Genomic DNA, 19,973 nt, shown 5'->3' with positions numbered 1-19,973 from the left:
GCTGCACCTTTCATCTTCTTGCTTCCAGTGCGTGTTTCTGTTTCTCTATTGCTTTGGCTGCTGGCCTGCTGCAAGTTTTTCTTCTTCCAGGACGTTCCTCTTTCTTTGTTTTTGCTCAATCCTCTCTTCTTTTCTGAATGATAATGATGTTTTATTTTAGCTTAAAGGGTTTTGTCTGAAAGGGTTTTGTTTTAACTTTTAAGCATTCTTGTTGGAATATTGAATTCTATTGTTATATTGGATGTTAATCCCTTTTACTTTTGGTACTGTTTCAGCATAAACTTAAACTATGAATATTGAATTGATCACAAACTAAAACCATTCATTTTCATTATTATTCACGTTGGAATATTGAATTCATCATAAACTAAAGGCATTAGATATTGTTTCAACATTTCTGCTTCATACTTAAACAATGGCAGATTGCAAATCTATGGTCATTGCTAAAAGAAAAAAAAAATTGTACACTGCAGTTTTCGCGGGTGGGGGTGGGGCGGGGCGGGGAAACCCGTCCCCGTTGGGGGCAGGCCTGGGTGTAAAGCTTCTATCCCCGACGGGTTTGGGGGCGGGGATGGGTACAGTCAAACGGGACCGGGGCTGGGTATGTTAAAACCCACCCCCGCCCCGCCCCGTTGACATGTCTCTTTGGACTTTAGCTACTGAACTAAAGATAAAGGCAGGAACATAAACCAATAAGATTGCGTAAATAACTCGAGTTTGATTGCATGTATGTGTTAACTGCATTGTACATGATTAGTATTTATGGGAAAACGTATTCTTCCTTGCAAAACGACATGACATATAGTGTTTCGTCTTACTCGGCTATTTGCGTAAGTATTGCCTCATTGAGGGGGTGCGTAGCACTCCATGTTCAGCCGACATATTTCCACTTTACAACATAATTCGTTGACAAAGTCCAATGTACATATCCTCTCTTGAAACGTGTGTTCTTGCCTATCACTCCTTGTAGTTATTTGCGCTATAAACATGAAATATGACTTACGTGCCTCACTGTCCAGTTGTATTGCGTTATAAAAATATTGTGAAATGGAGTGGTGTGCTTTTTTTTAATTAATTGGAAACCCACTATTTTCTTTTTGAGGAAAAACGAACATATAGTGAGCTGGACTTTTCTGCCCTCCATTGGGATATACTCACCCTTTCGTCTCTTTGGACTAATCCTCCGGTGCGACCGCATAAACCAACTGAAATTGATCTTTTGAACCTTTACGAACCCTTCAATTAGGAGATTTCGTTTAAATCTAAGTCCAACTCTAATGACTTAAAGAATATATAATATTCTAATCTAAATCCTTCCAAAAACATATTCTAATCTAAAATACATGATGCCTTGTGTATCAATAAATTTAATTAATTAAGCTGCACAATCTAAACTTTTTTTTGGCCCATTCACAATTCCATACTCTACAACTACATAGTTTACCCCCTCACAAAATAAATATTACATAGTTTACCATCTTTTTTGCCCATTCACGTTGGCCTATGTATACTGTATAAATATTTTAACAATGATGAAAGGTCATTGACGAAATTATTTATTTTCTTTTATGTACAGATTGCACTACCTGGGGTTTAATTCGTCCTTAAAATATACTACATGAAGATTGATCTATAATTTTTTAATATACTGTTACATTTTATTATTGAATAAATTTTTTATTAAGGTCGCATTATATATACATAATTCCATTTTATACAATGAAAATTAATAAAAAAAATATTCCTTGATACAAAAAATGTATCTAGTGATTGGCATTTTATACGTGACGCCTGGTTATTAATTTTTTTCCTTTGCCCCTTCGAAATATCCAAACCATATATTTTCATTTTTCCCAAATGCATAATTTGTATAAATAAACAGACCAATCACGCATTCATGATTTATCCCTAAGAATCTCCAATCTTTCCTTATTAAGAAGCTACTTTTACTCTCTCTTTTTTTCAAGCTTTACCTTGTTTTCTTCTTTTTCTTAAATTTTTTTTTTAGTACCAATGGCTGTTGGTGCAATATGTGATTCTGAGTCACTAAACAAAGTAATCACAATTCCAAATCCTACAAAGGAAATGGAAGAAAATCAAATAAAAATCAAAGAAAATTGTAACACTTCAGATATTGATTATTGGCAAAGGGCTCAATGGCTTCGCGCGGCCGTATTAGGAGCTAATGATGGATTAGTTTCTGTTGCTTCACTAATGATGGGTGTAGGAGCTGTTAAAACAGACAGTGCAACAATGTTAGTGGCGGGTTTTGCGGGATTAATCGCAGGAGCATGTGGTATGGCAATAGGAGAATTTGTTTCTGTGTACACTCAATATGAAGTTGAAATTGGTCAAATGATGAGAGATTTAGGAACAAGTGATAGAAAAGAGAAAGAATTGGAGATTGAGTTGGAGAAAAGGAGATCATTGCCTAATCCATTGCAAGCAGCTGCAGCTTCTGCATTCTCATTTTCGATTGGTGGTTTGGTTCCTTTACTTAGTGGTTCATTTATAAGAGTTTATAAGATTAGGATTATTGCGATTATGGCAATAGCTAGTTTGGCTTTGGTTGTGTTTGGAGGTGTTGGTGCTATGCTTGGTAAGACACCGAAGGTGAAATCTTCTATTAGGTTCCTTCTTGGTGGATGGATGGCTATGGCTATCACTTTTGGGTTAACCAAATTACTTGCACATTGTAGTGGTTTGGATTTGGAAATTTGAATGTTGTCTCTCATTTTAGTTAATTGTTTTATGAGTAAAAGTCTAAAAGGGTCATTGAGAAAAGAAAAAAAATACAAAGATCTATTTATTTTTTAGAAATGAAAAGTATTAATTTCGTCCTCAAATATATTAAATGTCGGTTGAATTAGTTTTAATTGAGACTAAAATGTTGTTAAACATTGTCTTAATTAATCACTAATTTGACTGTCATTTGAAACTTTTTGATGATCAAATTGATATTTTTCATTTCCCATATGAGAAATGGGTCTGTTTTTCTCTCAAAGACCAATTTACTTAGATCTTTACTCTTGCGTTATGTCATTCGAATAACTCCTCATTTATGTTCATTGTGAGCTTTGGCGGGCAAACGCTATGATGAACCAATTTGTCATTTGATTCATGTTGGACCAATAAAAATAAAGTCATTTGCAATTATTCCAATTTATTTTCCAAGGAATCTGCCTACTATTATTTTCATTTGTGGGCCTCACATTTCATAAAAATTTGAAAAATGAAATAGTATATAGAAGAACGGGTATCCATATGAAGCAACTTGCTATCCAAGTAAAGTTCAAGTAATTGATGTTTGCAAAACTAGATGAGGGAGGGGTTAAGTAGTTCCATTCGTTTGAACTGAAGGTTAAATAAGTTGAAGAAATGAAAGAACTAAAGTTCAAAAATACTAACATAATAACTAGCATACTAATATACAATTGTAAAGTTAGACTATTTAGAACTCTTTAGCAAATCAATCTCGTAGGCCCTATGTGGACTGGCAGCCAAGGACCGGAAAGAGTGAGAAATGTCCATTACTAGCATTTCCACCCGTGCAACGCACGGGCTAGAAAAGATTTATTGTGGCTTAAATCAAATACTTATAGCCTCTCATGCTTTTTGAGGAATATGAAATTGTAGACTTAATTAATATGACAAATTCATCCTCAAATTCATGCGCAACAATCTCTGATTGAATATGCAAAAAAAAAAAAAAAAAAACTTTAGTAGAGTAAGAAGCAATCTCATGTCAGATTTAAGGAACAAAATAAAGTGGTTCTAGAATCTGAAGATGAACATGGATCTGGAATCCAAAAACGGAAATAGTTTTGGAGTTCTTACCTCTTCTTCTTCTGCACGTTGCTTCTGTATTCTTTTCCGTCAAACCGACGGCGGTGACATAGGAGAGGAAGTGTGGTCGCGAGACAGAGAATGAATGGAAAATAGATTATGGAAGTAATGAAGTGTGAGAGAAGATGAGATTCAAAATTAAGAGAGAGGAACCGATAAATGGGAATGAGATTGTGTTTGAAGAGAGAGATTGGAGAGAAATTGGGTCAGATTGGGATGAGAGGAAAGAATAAAATAGAATGGGAGAAAAGTGAGTTGAAATTTGAGAGTGATGTTTGTTGGGATAAGAGAAAAAGTAGGAGGGAAAGAATGATTTGAAAAATTTTGAAATTTGAATTTTGAATTGGAGAGGGAAAATGTGTGATAATGATATTTTATTGTATTGTGTAATTGCTTAAAATGGCAAAAGTAAAATTATATTTTAATGATGATGTGACATGTAGTGGCTTGAGGATGTGACACATTGGATTGAAGATGTGCCACATTGGATTGGTGTAAAAAAAGTTGCTATTTGTTGCTTCATGTTTGTATATTATTAAGATTTCAAAAAAATGGATTGGTATCGTGTTAGTTAATCCTCCAAGTTTGATTGATCAATGCATTCATTTAAGCGCATTGAGCTAGTTTTCAAAATCATCAAGGAACTATTTTTATGTGGTGTGGCTTGCTATGTTTGGGTAATTTGAAAAGAGAGAAATAACTGTTTTTTTTTTTTTTTTTAAGCAGAATGAAGAGTCATTTTGTCAATTGTTTGACAAAGTTAAATTATTATCTGGTGCTTGAAAGCTAAGCACCAATGTCTAACTTTTGATTTTCATCATTGATGGGTTAATCCTTTCTTGATGGTGAGTTAAATTGTTGAGTAGTTTTTTCTTTTCTTCGTTATTTCTATAGTAAAACACTTGATGTTTTCTTGTTTCTTCCATTGCACTCCTTGTGTTGGGGGAGCTATTTTGATGGTATATATAATTCATTTTGCCTTGTTCAAAAAAAAAAAAAAGTTTGTTAAACTTCTAACAACAATGATATTTGTACACCTCATATTTTCCTATACTCATTCAACACTTTATTTTACATTTATATTTGTCTTGCTATCACATCATTAACCTATCACATTTATCATATCATTCTCTTTTATTTGTTTCTCCCTCAAGGTGTGTACACTTAATGAGTGCATGCTAAACATTTTCCGTCTTCTAAATAGATGGAAACATCAATAAACCGACTTAATAGTACATTATTATTATTATTATTATTATTATTATTATTATTATTATTATTATTATTATTATTATTATTATTATTATTATTATTGAAAATATATGAAAAGTAAAACTATCATGTGATCTATAAATATTAGTAGTTTTTTACAAGATTTTTTTTAAGCCAAAATAATATAATATTAACCCAATGCAAGAAGTGCAAAGATAGAAAACAAAAGTATCCACAACCAATGACAAAACCATAACAAAACAAAAAAAAAAACTATCGACAGTTTACCTATTTATTTTTAGGGTTAATATGTGTTTACCCCCCTGTAATTTGGGCGAGTTCCGGTTTTCCCCCCTGTAATAAATTTTGTTAAAATTCAGCCCCTGTAATTTGAAGATTCCGTCAAAAACCCCCCTGGTCAAACCTGGCACACGCCAGGTGCTGATGTGGCGTGCCAGGTGCTGATGTGGCGTGCCACGTCACCTTTTTCTGATGACGTGGCACGCTGACTGTATAATTATTTTATTTTTATTTTTTTATATTGTACACGTGGCATTTTTTATTTTTTTATTAAAAAATAATTTTTTTAATTAAAAAAAATATTATTTTTTTAAAAAAATTTTAATTTTTTTTTTTAAAAAAACGAAAAAAATTCTTAAAAAATAAAAAAATGAAAAAAAATTCTGAAAAAAATAAAAAAAATACCGAAAAAATTAATAAAAATGAATACAAAAATCTGGTAAATTTTAAAAATAAAAAATAAAATCTGGAAAAATTAAAAAAAATGAAAACATTAGGGAAAAAAATAATAAATTTCGAAAAATTCATATTTCCAGATTTTTTTTCAATACCGGAAAAATGAAAAAAATTCTTTTTTTTACGGAAAGTACTTGTCTTTCAACCGTATAACATGATTTATATACCGGAGTCAATCAATATACATTGTATCCTGTTATTAGGACATGATTTTTATAAATATGATTAATCTTGAAAATTTTGAAAATGATCAATCTTGAAATTTTTGAAAAAAGATTAATTAGCTCTTTGGGACTGGTTGTTTCTTTTAAAAAATGTCCTCAATTTTCAATACAAATAAAACATGTAACACATCGTAAATATTAAAAAAAATTCCAGATTGTTTTTATTTTTCGAAAAAGAAGTTTTTCAAATTTTCTCAACAAAAAAAAATCTTGAAAATATTTTTATTTTTAAAAATCTGTGTACAAATTTATTTAAAAATTTAGGAAAATTCAGATTTTTTTTTCAATTTTTTTTTACGATGTGTTACAAATTTGAGAATATTTTCTAATATTTAAAAATTGAGGATAAAAACAATCTGGAAATTATTTGTATTGAAAATTGAGGACATTTTTGAAAAGTACTTTCTAGAAAAAAAGAATTTTTTTCATTTTTCCAGTATTGAAAAAAATATGGAAATATGAATTTTTCGAAATTTATTAATTTTTTCCCTAATGTTTTCATTTTTTTTTAATTTTTCCAGATTTTATTTTTTATTTTTAAAATTTACCAGATTTTTGTATTCATTTTTATTAATTTTTTCGGTATTTTTTTATTTTTTTTATTTTTTAAGAATTTTTTGCGTTTTTTTAAAATAAAAATTTAAATTTTTTTAAAAAAATTAATATTTTTTTAATTAAAAAAATTATTTTTAATAAAAAAATATAAAAATGCCACGTGTACAATATAAAAAAATAAAAAATAAAATAATTATACAGTCAGCGTGCCACGTCATCAGAAAAAGGTGACGTGGCACGCCACATCAGCACCTGGCGTGTGCCAGGTTTGACCAGGGGGGTTTTTGACGGAATCTTCAAATTACAGGGGCTGAATTTTAACAAAATTTATTACAGGGGGGAAAACCGGAACTCGCCCAAATTACAGGGGGGTAAACACATATTAACCCTTTATTTTTATTTTTAGATAGTTCATTCTTCATGTTTTGAGAAGGGCTTCAAGAGAGAGAAACTTGAGAAATCAAAGGAAGTAACTTTAAGGTTGATAGTCTTTGGTGAGAGGTTCTCTTGGGTTGGGAAACATTTGTAAACACTTTGAGTGAGTGAAATTATTGAGTCTCTTGTTTATGGGAAGAGATTGAGAAATGGCTAGAAACTACGTTTGTTCTTTGAGAGTTTGTTGAAGATAATCTCGTGACCTTTTTTATCTCTTTCTGAAAAACTCATTGATAATGGATTGGAGAGATCAATCTCTCCCCCATAGTAGGTGATTGTTAGACCAAATTGGATAAATATTTCTTGGTGTGTTTGTTTTTCTTCTCTCTTTATCTTATGTTTGTGGTTTTGTGTTTTATACTTGGTTCGTAGATTAGATCTAGGTATGTTATTGTTGTTGTTACTTGAGGTTAATTTGATATTGGTCAATACTTCCCTTTTACTCCACACATCTAAATTTATTGGTGTAGTTGTGAGTCCGAATTCACGACGATCTTAAAGAAGATTTGTCAGAATCAAGATTTTCATGGGAAATCTTCTTTTTTCATTGGACATATTTCCTCTATTTCTGTAACAAAGTTTCTTCCTCAGCATAATCGCTCGTAGTAAGAAATCATTGTTGAAATGTATTAGTTCATACCTCTCCTAACTTTCAATTTCAACAAAATTATTAAATAATAAATTATCATCCAAACAATAGAATTCACCTAAAAGTATTTGAATTTTCTCAAAACATTACATTACCTCAAAACATTCCTCCATCCAAGCACACTTTAAAAGTTTTGGAGAAAGCAATAATTAGGTCACTTGGAAGGTGATTTAACAAAATTGTAAAAAGACATAAGTGCTAAGTTTTGGTTTTTTTTGCTTAATAAAAGTGCGCAACCCGTGGCTTTCGTGTGGATACCACACTCCCTTCAATTTACTAATACTCACTTTAGTTCCCACTAGCATGTGGCATGCTCACTTTGGTTTTCAACTTTTTTCTAAATATTTAATTAGACTTGATTATCAAATGCCAAATGCCAAATGCCTCATGTTTGTACTTGGATTAGGATATACTCCCACTATCTTGCATTGTCGTCTATATGATTTCTTTTTTCATATTTATGTTTCAATTTTTGATTTGTTACTGTGTGAAAATTTAATTTAGAAAATCATTAATTGTTGTAAAAAAAATGTACTTGGTCAGTCTAATTTTATTTATGGTTCAAGTCTTCAAGGTGATTCATGTGTCCAAACAACAACCGTTAGTTACAATACAATCATTTTCAAGATAAAACATTATGTTTTTTTTTTTTTTTTACTAAAGCACTCTTATATTGCAGGAGGAATTACATATAAAGACTAAATAATAAATAATGTTGTATGCTCAGGAGCTAGGAGTTCCTACTTCCTAAATACAGTATAGAGAGTCACTCAGCTGCTTTATGCCAAGTTGATTCTGTTCCCATTACATTCATGATGTGATCGAAGTTTCAAAACATTTCAAGACACCCTCTTGTCTAAGAATTTTGCTCTCCACCCAGCAACTTTTACTCGCACCCTGCACTGCTTCCAAATATACCCTTGCGTTAGTTAAGTCACGCAGCGTGACTTAACTAACGCGCGTTGTAAGCAATGCGTGACTTAAGTCACGCACGTTGTAAGTCATGCGTGAGTTAAGTCACGCACGTTGGCCGGTGGTCAGAACTGAAGAACAAACGTTTTTTTGGTCTGTGGTCAATGTTTCAACATTCAATCCACACGTTTTCTACCAAATTTTACACGTTTTTTGACCACATTAATGGTATTTACCACATATACTACCATTTCTACCTATAAATACATCTACATATTTCCCTAATTCCTCACACCATCTCACTTTCTCCCCCCTCATCACTCTCTCCCTCTATTTCTCTTCTTTCTTCTTTTTCTTTTCAATATTCTCTTTGGGGTAAAAGGTGATCAATTTTCGTCGGGCTAAAATAGTGAGTAGCCGACTTGGGGAAATGATCGACCCTTGGGATAATTTTAAACCTGTTTTTTTAACCGCAGAAACTTTTTACCGTGGGTAAAACGAACTTCGTGTGGTAAAAAAAACAGCTTTAAATTTAGCCCAAGGGTTGATGATGTATTTTCCCCAAGAAGGCTGCTCACTATTTTACCCCACGAAGATTGTTCACTTTTTACCCCAAGAAGGATAAAATAAGTAGATTTAGTAAATAAGTAGATTACTTTTTATCATATGAATTATTGTAATGTAATTTATGAATTATTAATAAAATGAGAGATTATTTATGCCTCAATTTTGTTCCTTTGTTTTATATTTGTTGTATTTACCTTTATTTATATTTGTATTGTATTTACCTTTATTTATATTTGTATTAATTTAAAGAATAATATTGAATCAATAATTTAGAATAAAATTAAGAAAATAATTTAGATTAATGTAAACAAAATAATTTCAAAATAAAGTTAATAAAATAATTTTGAATAAAGTTAATAAAGTTAAGAAAATAACATAATTTGAATAAAGTTAAAATAAACAAAATAATTTCAAATAAGTTAATAAAAATAATTTGAAAAAGTTTCCTTGCGCCACTTAACTTGCGTTGCAGAAGTTAACTAGCGCAGAAACTTACACTTGCGCAAGTTAACTAGCGCATGGGCATTTTCGGCATGGCTGCAGGGTGCGAGTAAAAATTGTTGGGTGGAGAGCAAAAATCCTTGTCTAATTGTCATGGAAGAAACCAAAACACTGCACTGCCACTATCCAACATATATATATATATATATATATATATATATATATATATATATATAGGGTTATGATAGAAGACACATTTTATGAAGGTGTCTTTTATCAAGTTACTCTATGAGCATTTGCGAAAAGACACCAACTTACTTTTATGAAGGTGTCGTTTAACAAAGTTATAACTAAAAAGTGAAAATTACGGGTGTTAATATAGTTTTAATTACTAACCATGTGGCCCTTTTTTATATATCCTTCCTAAACGATTCTTCTCTTTATTTCCCATAAATTGGATTAATTGCTTATCCAATTTCCACAATCAGGGTTCCATTTTCTTCTATGAATTTCTAGATTATAGATTTTGTGTGTGTGTGTGTGTTTTTTTTTGACAAAAAAACAATCAAGAAAAATAAAATAGTTAAATCTCACAAACATTATTTCCCTACAATTATTTGATGATCTGTTTACAAATTTAACGTTCAACTTTGGTGTATAAAATTTGATAGAAAGATCACACACGTGCAATCAAATTAGAGACAAGAACAACACCATGATCAGTTTATTTATTCTTGAAAATGGAGGTTTAATCATGAATTGGAGGTTAAACAATCTGAAGCATGAATTTTGTCTAAATTCAAGATCCCCTTTTTTGTTTCTAAATAATTCCAGGGAAATTAGAAGAAAAAACAAATGAAAACTAAAGGTCATTGCTAGAACTCATGAATGGAAATGGAGTGAATCAATGCATGGGAGGAATTGGATTTTTCTGTCAAATGCAGAAAACAAACAAAGGTATGGAAGAGAAATAGTGTGGGAGAACATAATTTAAGGTCCACTTTAGATGATTAATAATTAATTTGAATCATTAGATTAAAACTAAATGAAGGGATAAGATTTGGAGTAACTCATTAAACTTACTCTTGGAGTCAATGGATCCCTTCTATATATATATATATATATATATATATATATATATATATATATATATATATAGATGTCAATGGCCAATGCTGCTTGTTGCGGATTTCGATGAGAAAACTCACACCAATAACAACTTGATGTGTGGAGCAAGGGATAATAAAGCAACCAATAATCAAAGTGAATAGAACAGTTATAATCACAAGCCAAAAGTAGAAAACAACACAGCAAGAGAAAAGAAGAAGAGAGAACACAAAGAATCTGTTTACCCAGTTTGGTCCAAATTGACCTAGTCTGGGGGAGAGAGCAGCCCTCAGTTCCACTATATGATGAGTAACGTTGCAAAAGAGATGGATTACAAGAATAAGTCTCCCGCCTAATTCTACCCAAATCCCAGCCTCTTCCCGTAACCAAGAGACTAAATCCTAATAGTGTTTCCCAAGGTGAATCAACCCTCAAAACCTAGTGTTTGTTCCAAAGAGACAAACTCTATACAAACCCTAGTTTTGTTGTTGTCTTTCTAAACCCTTGTTTCAGTCCCCTCTATCTCAAGGTTTACACTGATACAATGCCTATATTTATAGTAAAAGAAACTCCCATAAAATTGTACCAAATCTGGCCCAAAAAATACGTTTCTGAAAAATAACAGCACGCAAAATCGGGCCCCGATTTTTACCATTCGGGCGCCGATTTTTCCAGTACCAAACTGCTTCCAAAGACAGCCAAAATCGGGCCCCGATTTTTGCCATTCGGGCCCCGATTTGTACTTTCAGCAAACATCAATTTTTGGCCTCCAAACTCCAATTTTGAGTCACTTTCACAACAATCTCCACCTTGACTCCAAATTAGTGATGATGCCCATTTAACATCAACACCTTACTGCTCTTTCCCTTGTTCCCACTACACCAAGTAGCTCCACAAGTTTACACCCTAACCTCTTCAGCCATCGGAATGTCTTCCGCCTTCTCAAAGATACTTGCAGTCTAACTACGCCAGGAATTTTAGGTAGTTCCACAAGCCTTTACCATAACCTCTTCAACACGAGACATTTCCCGCTTCCTTGAAGATCTACTTGTTCCCAATCACCCTTGGCTTTTAGAGTAATCCACAAGTATACACCTCCCATCCCTTCAGCCCTCGGAATGTCTTCCGCCTTCTCGAAGGTCCTTGCAGTCTAACTACGCTAGGTATTTTAGGTAGTCCCACAAGCATTCACCATGACATCTTCAACACAGGACATCTCCCGCTTCCTTGAAGGTCTCCTTGCATCCAATCACCCTTGGCCTTTTTTTAGGGTAATCCCGCAAGCTGTGCAGTACATTCTTCAACCTTATGAAGAAATCCCTTGCTCACCATAGAGCATAGCACCCAAGGTCCTCCATAGCCGTACCATTACCGGTGTGTTCAACTCCACCTCAAGCTGAGCGTACTTTACCTCAACTAGCAAATGCGTACATCCCATTATGTCTTCAACCTTGAAACTCCACCTCAATAGGTAGATCATGAGTATTGTTGCCTCCGCCTCTCCAGACTGATCATGAGTATTCTTACCACCGCCTCTCCAGGCTGATGTTGAGTGTTTAACGTCTCTCCAGACGAACACCGCTCCACTAGGCATCAATCCCAAGGTGACCAACATCACCTTCATCCTCCAAACAACACCACACCATCAGAGCACTCGCATCCTCAAGACGCACCTTAATGTTCTCAAAATCACCAATGATTTTGTTGAACTCCACAAGTAGCTCCATGACGGCCTTTAACTCCACCATCTTGAATGAGTAGAGTTGTTGCTTTAGGAATTGCCGATGAGCCAAAGACTTTGTCATATACAAAGATTCCAACTTTGCCCACATTGATGTCGCGGTTGGTTCCTTTGCTACTTCTCTCAAAACTTTATCTCCGAGGCACAAGACAATGGCACTCCTGGCCTTGTCCACCATCTCGGTCTTCTCCGCACGTGACATGGTTACCGGTAACGCACCTTCACCCTTCAAAGCTTTCTCACACTTTTGCTGTATTAACACCGCTTCCATCTTTACCTTCCATAACCCAAAATCGTTATCTCCGGTAAACTTCTCAATATCCCACTTCGAACCCATGGTACTAGATTATCCTTTGACCCTTGCCCCACGGTGGGCGCCAATTGTTGCGGATTTCGATGAGAAAACTCACACCAATAACAACTTGATGTGTGGAGCAAGGGATAATAAAACAACCAATAATCAAAGTGAATAGAACAGTTATAATCACAAGCCAAAAGTAGAAAACAACACAGCAAGAGAAAAGAAGAAGAGAGAACACAAAGAATCTGTTTACCCAGTTCGGTCCAAATTGACCTAGTCTGGGGGAGAGAACAGCCCTCCGTTCCACTATATGATGAGTAACGTTACAAAAGAGATGGATTACAAGAATAAGTCTCCCGCCTAATTCTACCCAAATCCCAGCCTCTTCCGGTAACCAAGAGACTCAATCCTAATAGTGTTTCCCAAGGTGAATCAACCCTCAAAACCTAGTGTTTGTTCCAAAGAGACAAACTCTATACAAACCCTAGTTTTGTTGTTGCCTTTCTAAACCCTTGTTTCAGCCCCCTCTATCTCAAGGTTTACACTGATACAATGCCTATATTTATAGTAAAAGAAACTCCCACAAAATTGTACCAAATCTGGCCCAAAAAATACGTTTCTGAAAAATAACAGCACGCAAAATCGGGCCCCGATTTTTACCATTCGGGCGCCGATTTTTCCAGTACCAAACTGCTTCCAAAGACAGCCAAAATCGGGCCCCGATTTTTGCCATTCGGGCCCCGATTTGTACTTTCAGCAAACATCAATTTTTGGCCTCCAAACTCCAATTTTGAGTCACTTTCACAACACTGCTGCCATACCACCACTCAAATGTTTACCACTTCATGTTGCGCATCTTCAAATGAAGATTGTTACAATATGGCAAGTCGATCTGATTCTAAAGTAACATTGTTATTATTATTTTGCCTAAGAGTACAATGGTTTTTATTATTTTTTGTAGTTTGTAACTTATAAAAAAATACCTAAGAATCAAATTATCATATTTTCATTCTCGGATAAGTTATACCAGGGAGTAATTTGTGTGTCACTGAAACAAACGCCCCCTATTTGTGCTCTTTTCATATTCATTTTTTTTCCATCATTCAAATATGCACATAAACTATTAAACGTACCCTGAACATAAAAAGTTAGATGATATAGATTATACTCCATTAAGAGGAACATATGATATTTCGATCTACTTTTGGGTTATGAATTTTTAAATGATAAACCAAAGCTGTTAATTAAGAAAATTGTCACCAACTTGTAGATAGTGCTCTCCTCACCACCTCCTCTCCTTTATATCAATATTAATTTAAGTGACAATTAATATACACTATAACCAAAGTTGATTAATCATACCCCTCTCTAGCTATAAATACAGTTCATTAGAAGCATGAGTTCTCCACAAGCTCTTAATATCTTATCCTAATTTCTTCTTCTTTCTATTTCAACACTTGATTTATAATTGTACTCTAATTTGTCCTTCATGGCCTCACAACTTGGAACAAAAACTAATGGAATCTCACCAAATAATTTTGAGGTTGAGATCCCTATACATGCCAATAGTACTCCTCAAAGTTGAAGAAGAGAGCAACAATATTGATTACTTTCAAAGGGCACAATGGCTTAGAGCAGCCATGTTAGGAGCCAATGATGGACTAATCACTGTTGCCTCATTGATGATCGGGGTTGGAGCTATTAAAGAAGACATCAAAGTAATGCTCCTTGCTGGTTTTGCTGGTTTGATTGCTGGTGCTTGTAGCATGGCAATTGGAGAATTTGTCTCTGTTTATACTCAATATGACATTGAGATAGCTCAGATAAAAAGAGAAAGAGAAGCTAATAATAATAACAATGATGATGAAAGTAGTGAAAGGGAGAAATTGCCAAATCCATTTCAAGCAGCCCTAGCATCAGCACTGGCATTTTCGGTCGGTCCAGTGATGCCATTGCTAGCAGCTGCATTTATAAAGAATCACAAAACCAGAATGGGAGTTGTTGCTGCTGTGGTTAGCTTTGCATTGTTGGTGTTTGGAGGAGTTGGAGCATTGGTTGGAAAAACTCCTTTGATGAGGTCTTGTGTTAGAGTTCTTATTGGAGGTTGGATGGCTATGGCCATTACTTTTGGTTTCACCAAATTGATTGGCACTACTGGACTTTGATCACTTTAATAATGTTATCGTTTTATTTCGTGATAAATGTTAGTCCTTAGTTGCTATTTTTGTTTGTGGGAAAATTGAACTCGCGACCTTCTTATGACTCAAACCACCAAAAAGCCTAGTTACACCGGCCCCTGTAATATTATTGATTAGTACTGTGTTTGTTTATCTTTACTGGATTTAATTTGTGTTTGTCGTGGTTACTTTGTGCAATATTATATCCAAGGTTTTTATGTTAACTTTTTTATTTGAAGAAGAAGAAGGTTTTTATGTTATCTTTATCTCTTCATGTTTGTTTGTTTATACTTATCTCTTTCATGTTACTAGTAAAACTGTAAAGAAATGTACTATTTACTTAACAATATTTTAGTTCGTGGTATGCAATTAGTTTCATATACAAAATTTTATATCTAGGTCTAAAGAGTGGTATTTATCGAGTAAAAAAAGTAGTGTTTGTGCATAAGAATTACTATATGAACCGGTATAAACCATCGTGTACGCAACCTATACATCTTGAGAATTAGATTTTGTCTTTCATGCATGTATGCTTGAAATTACCTTCAGCATATATGTATGTTGATAAAGATTCTTTGCTGTAGAAATTGAGCTTTATATGCCATAATATGATGTTTCTGCATGGAGTTTTTTCCCATACAAGAATTAGAATGACAAAACGGGCCAACACAACTTAATTAGTGGGTTGAAACTTGAAACATCCACCTATCTTCGGCAAGTTTTACCGTCAATAAAAAACCGTTATTCTCATCTCACGAAAACAATAAAAGCAGACAACTAACCACAGATTAACAACAGCTCCAACTAAACAATATCATAAAAATAAATTATTACTCCAACAATAAAATAAAAATAATTTAGGTTAAATTAAATACAACATAATCTAAAAAAATTCTAGGTGTCTGTTTGGTTCCACTTTTAGATTGGTCAAAATTAATTGTGGAGGTGTGTGAATTAATTTTTATATGTTTGGCTGCTTTTGAGTTGAATTGACTTTGCCTCAAGTATTGATTCTACTTGAAGCTAACTTTTGATTGCTAGAATTGATTTTTACACAATTATAAATTTAAATTTCAACTCACTTTAACATGAATGTATCCAAATATGAATTACTTCACCCTCAACTCATGTTTTTTTTTTTGGTGAGTACCCTCAACTCATGTTTAGTCATAATTAATTTTACAAAATTGGGTGCTATATAGCACAAGACGAAAGTCAACGAGCGGAAATAGAGGAAATCATGTGTGGAGAGCAAAACATGGGAGAGACAATTCAATTGGTTAAGGGAAAGAATAAAAAACCAAGGGTGGTGAATGATTTCTTGCTTCTCGTGCGTGTTTATTGTCGTTCTAAACAGAATTTTCCTTTACAAAATCATGTCACTCAAAGCCAATTTATGATACCTTGGCACACCTTGTACCTTGTGCTAGGTAAAAAAAATTAATTAATTGTGGTAATGTATTCCATTTTAACTTCTTCAAAAAAAAAAAATTATGATATCGCAGAACCAAATGTACACTAGATTTCTTCAATAACCGGAAAAAAAATTAATGGATGTATCAAATATGAACATCTTTTAAATTTTTTAAATGTAGACATTTATCATTTTTAAAAAGAAAAAATTACATAATTGTAAGAAATGGAGAATAAAAATAATATTTTATAAAAATTTACTAAAAATAAGGGGGTTCACCTCTAGTCCGGACCTATATCGTAAACACATCGTCGTAGTGATCATCATTGAGTGAGGTTGAGAGAGGAAATGATTAAAATTGAGTGAATAAGCAAAAAAAAAAAAAAAAACTAAAATTGTCAAACTTTAGTCAATTACCCCCCTCTGTTTGTTTTGGTTGTTAAACCATATGACGTGACAGTTAACTGCACACATGGCACCTCCACATGAAATGAACCTTATGCCATGTCACTCGATTAAAATTTGAGGGGTTTTTTTTGTTTTTGCCTATTCACTCGATTAAAATTTGGGTTGCTCTTCGTGAGTAATCGAGAACAATTTCTTGTTCACTTTTATAACTATTTTGTTCATGACAAAAGATTGGGAAAATGATAAAAATTAAGGTTACTCTTAATTTCGTGAAAATTGTAATCCTAAATCATTTTTTAATATCTATGGTTGACATAGAACAATTTCGGCTGTGAAAGCATATATGCCTGAAACAGAATGATCATATAACTTCATAACAAAAGTAGTAAAATGATAAAATTAATTAATTAAAGTCAAAGTCCAGTAGTGCCAATCAATTTGGTGAAACCAAAAGTAATGACCATAGCCATCCAACCTCCAATAAGCACTCTAACACAAGACTTCATCATAGGAGTTTTTCCAACCAATGCACCCACTCCTCCAAACACCAACAATGCAAAGCTAACCACAGCAGCAACAACTCCCATTCTGGTTTTGTGATTCTTTATAAATGCAGCTGCTAGCAATGGCATCACAGCACCGACAGAAAATGCCAGTGCTGATGCTAGGGCTGCTTGAAATGGATTTGGCAATTTCTCCTTTTCAGTACTTTCATCGTCATTGTCATTATTATTAGCTTCTCTTTCTCTTTTTATCTGAGCTATCTCAATGTCATATTGAGTATAAACAGAAACAAACTCACCAATTGCCATGCTACAAGCTCCTGCTACTAAGCCAGCAAAACCAGCTAGGAGCATTACTTTGATGTCTTCTTTTATAGCTCCAACACCAATCATCAACGACGCAACAGTGATTAGTCCATCATTGGCTCCTAACATGGCTGCTCTAAGCCATTGTGCCCTTTGAAAGTAATCAATGTTGTTGCTCTCTTTTTCAATTCTGAGAGTACTAGTATTGACATGAATTGGAATCTCAATCTCAAAATTGCTGGGTGAGATTCCATTAGTTCTTGCTCCAAGGTGGGAGGCCATATTGAAGGATAAATTAATGTACAATTATAAACCTAAGTGTTGAAATACAAAAAGAGGAAATTGGAATATGATATTAAGTGCTTGTGGAGAACTCATGCTTATAATGTACTGTATTTATAGCTAGAGAGGGGATATGATCATTCAACTTTAGGTATAGTGTGTATTGTCACATAAATAAATTATTATTGATAAAGGAGGGAGAGGAGGTAGTGCGGATGGCAATAGCTCTACAAGTTGGTGACAATTTAATAGTTTTGAGTTTTCATTTAAAAATTCATAACCCTAAAGTGGATCCAAATATCATATATTCCACCATAATGTAATCTATTCAAGTCAACTTTTTATGTTCAGCGTACGTTTTATAGTTTCCGTGCATATTTGAAATATTGGAACGAGAGGGACAAAAACATAATTATGAATAGAGCAGAAATTGGTAGTATAAGCTTCGAAATAAACTCAAACCAAATATTTAGTAAAGCCGCAATGCGGCATGTGATATAACATTAGAATGATAGTAGAACTCCTAAGAGCATCTACAATGGTAGTTCCCTAACAATGACTCCTTAAATGGACTCCACGTGACACATCATTTATTTATAATTTTTTAATAAAAGTATCTATTAAGGACTCAATGACTCCAATGGTAATACACTAATAAGGACTCCAATGAAAAATACTTAAATATGTCCCACTATCTTTACTTCATTAAAAAAAAAATTTACATATTACTCCTTTTTACAAGTGGGACCAAATAGTCCACATTTTATTACTCATTTATGCAAGTGGGACCAAGTAGTACACATTTTATTACTTTTTTAAACGTGGGACCCGATAGTTACTCAGGAGAGTGGGTTCTTATATAGTTGTCCGTTCCTTAACGGGGACTCATTTATTCTTCCTCCAATGAAGGATCCTTAACGGGGAGTGGTCCTTGTTAAGTAAGGACCCTCATTAAAGATGCTCTAAGGACATTACTCTTGCTTCAATAAGAGTGTATTTTATATTGTCCCAGTTGTTACCGTATATGGTTTGCTTGTGAAGACATTTTATGGAAATCTTCGGTTCGAATTCGGATTTTCATATTCCTCGTCTCAGTTTTTGTTTACTTTTAGTATATTAAAATTAAAAAAAAAAAAAATTACTCAAATTTTTATCTCTGAAATGAATGTAATTAGTAATATTCTTATGACTCACGCATTACCTTGAACCATAAATAAAATTGGACCCTATCGACCAAGTACACTTTTTTTTATGAACAAACATGAAAAAAGATTAATATGAAAAAAGTAATCCGAGGTAGCACTAAAAAAGAATGCGAGATAGTGGGAGTATATCAGAGTACAAACATGAAACATGACTCATGAGGCATTTGGAATTTGATAACAGAGTCAAATATTTGGAAAAATGTTGAGAGAATGGATAAAAAATATTTGATAGAGTGTGCACGCCATAGGATAGTGGCAACCAAATTAAAGCTGGTATTAATAAATTGAAGGGAGTGTGGTATCCACACGAAAGCCACAGTTAGTGCACTGCTTAATACAAACTACTCTATCCATAACAAAATATAAGCAAAAGTATAGTACATATTTTTTAAAATGAAATGCAAATTTTGACAACTTTTCTTCTATTTAATGATAGTTTATATCTTTCTTTGTTTGGAAAGATGAAAGTTTATATCTTTAAAATATTTCTAATGACTCAATTTACTAATAGTGGAGAATAATTCTCTCAAAAAAAAATTAATGGAGAATAATTTAGGCAATAGACTTAATTTATACCGAATTTGTATAGATTAAATGTGATGATATTTACTTTTTTTTTTTGTTTGAAGGAAAATGTGATGATATTTACTTATAATTCATTTCAGATGAGTATATTCGCAAGATGGAAAATTTGTTGAAGACCATTAATTTTGGGGAAATGATAGATACAGTGACAAAATGTATTAAGAAATGTCAAGACAGTGTATTTACTACTCCCTCCGTTTCAAAATGAGTGTCGCTTTAGCCAAAAAAAATTGTTTCAAAATGAGTGTCGCTTTCAGTTTCCAATGCAATAATAACTTTTTCTTTTCAATTGTACCCTCTAATTAATACTCTGCACACTACTTCCAAAGTATTACTTTTAAAACTAA

General features: G+C 33.2%; 3 pseudogenes across 2 annotated transcripts; 2 read left to right on the top strand and 1 right to left on the bottom strand.

The window, feature by feature from the left end:
• Positions 1-1,819: 1,819 nt before the first annotated feature.
• Positions 1,820-3,162, top strand: LOC146932721 (VIT-like transporter 1b pseudogene; annotated as a pseudogene). Its single transcript, XR_015007220.1, has one exon. The product of XR_015007220.1 is annotated as a VIT-like transporter 1b pseudogene (transcript).
• An 11,143-nt stretch (positions 3,163-14,305) lies between these two features.
• On the top strand, positions 14,306-15,092 carry LOC146932720 (vacuolar iron transporter homolog 4 pseudogene; annotated as a pseudogene).
• A 1,918-nt stretch (positions 15,093-17,010) lies between these two features.
• LOC146932719 (vacuolar iron transporter homolog 4 pseudogene) lies at positions 17,011-17,940 on the bottom strand (annotated as a pseudogene). Its single transcript, XR_015008400.1, has one exon. The product of XR_015008400.1 is annotated as a vacuolar iron transporter homolog 4 pseudogene (transcript).
• Positions 17,941-19,973: the final 2,033 nt, after the last annotated feature.

The sequence above is a fragment of the Medicago sativa genome, chromosome 4 (genome assembly GCF_051527215.1).
Source record: "Medicago sativa cultivar Bolivia chromosome 4, Bolivia_mono, whole genome shotgun sequence".
Lineage (NCBI taxonomy): Eukaryota > Viridiplantae > Streptophyta > Magnoliopsida > Fabales > Fabaceae > Medicago > Medicago sativa.
This window is presented reverse-complemented; position numbering and strand designations above follow the sequence as displayed.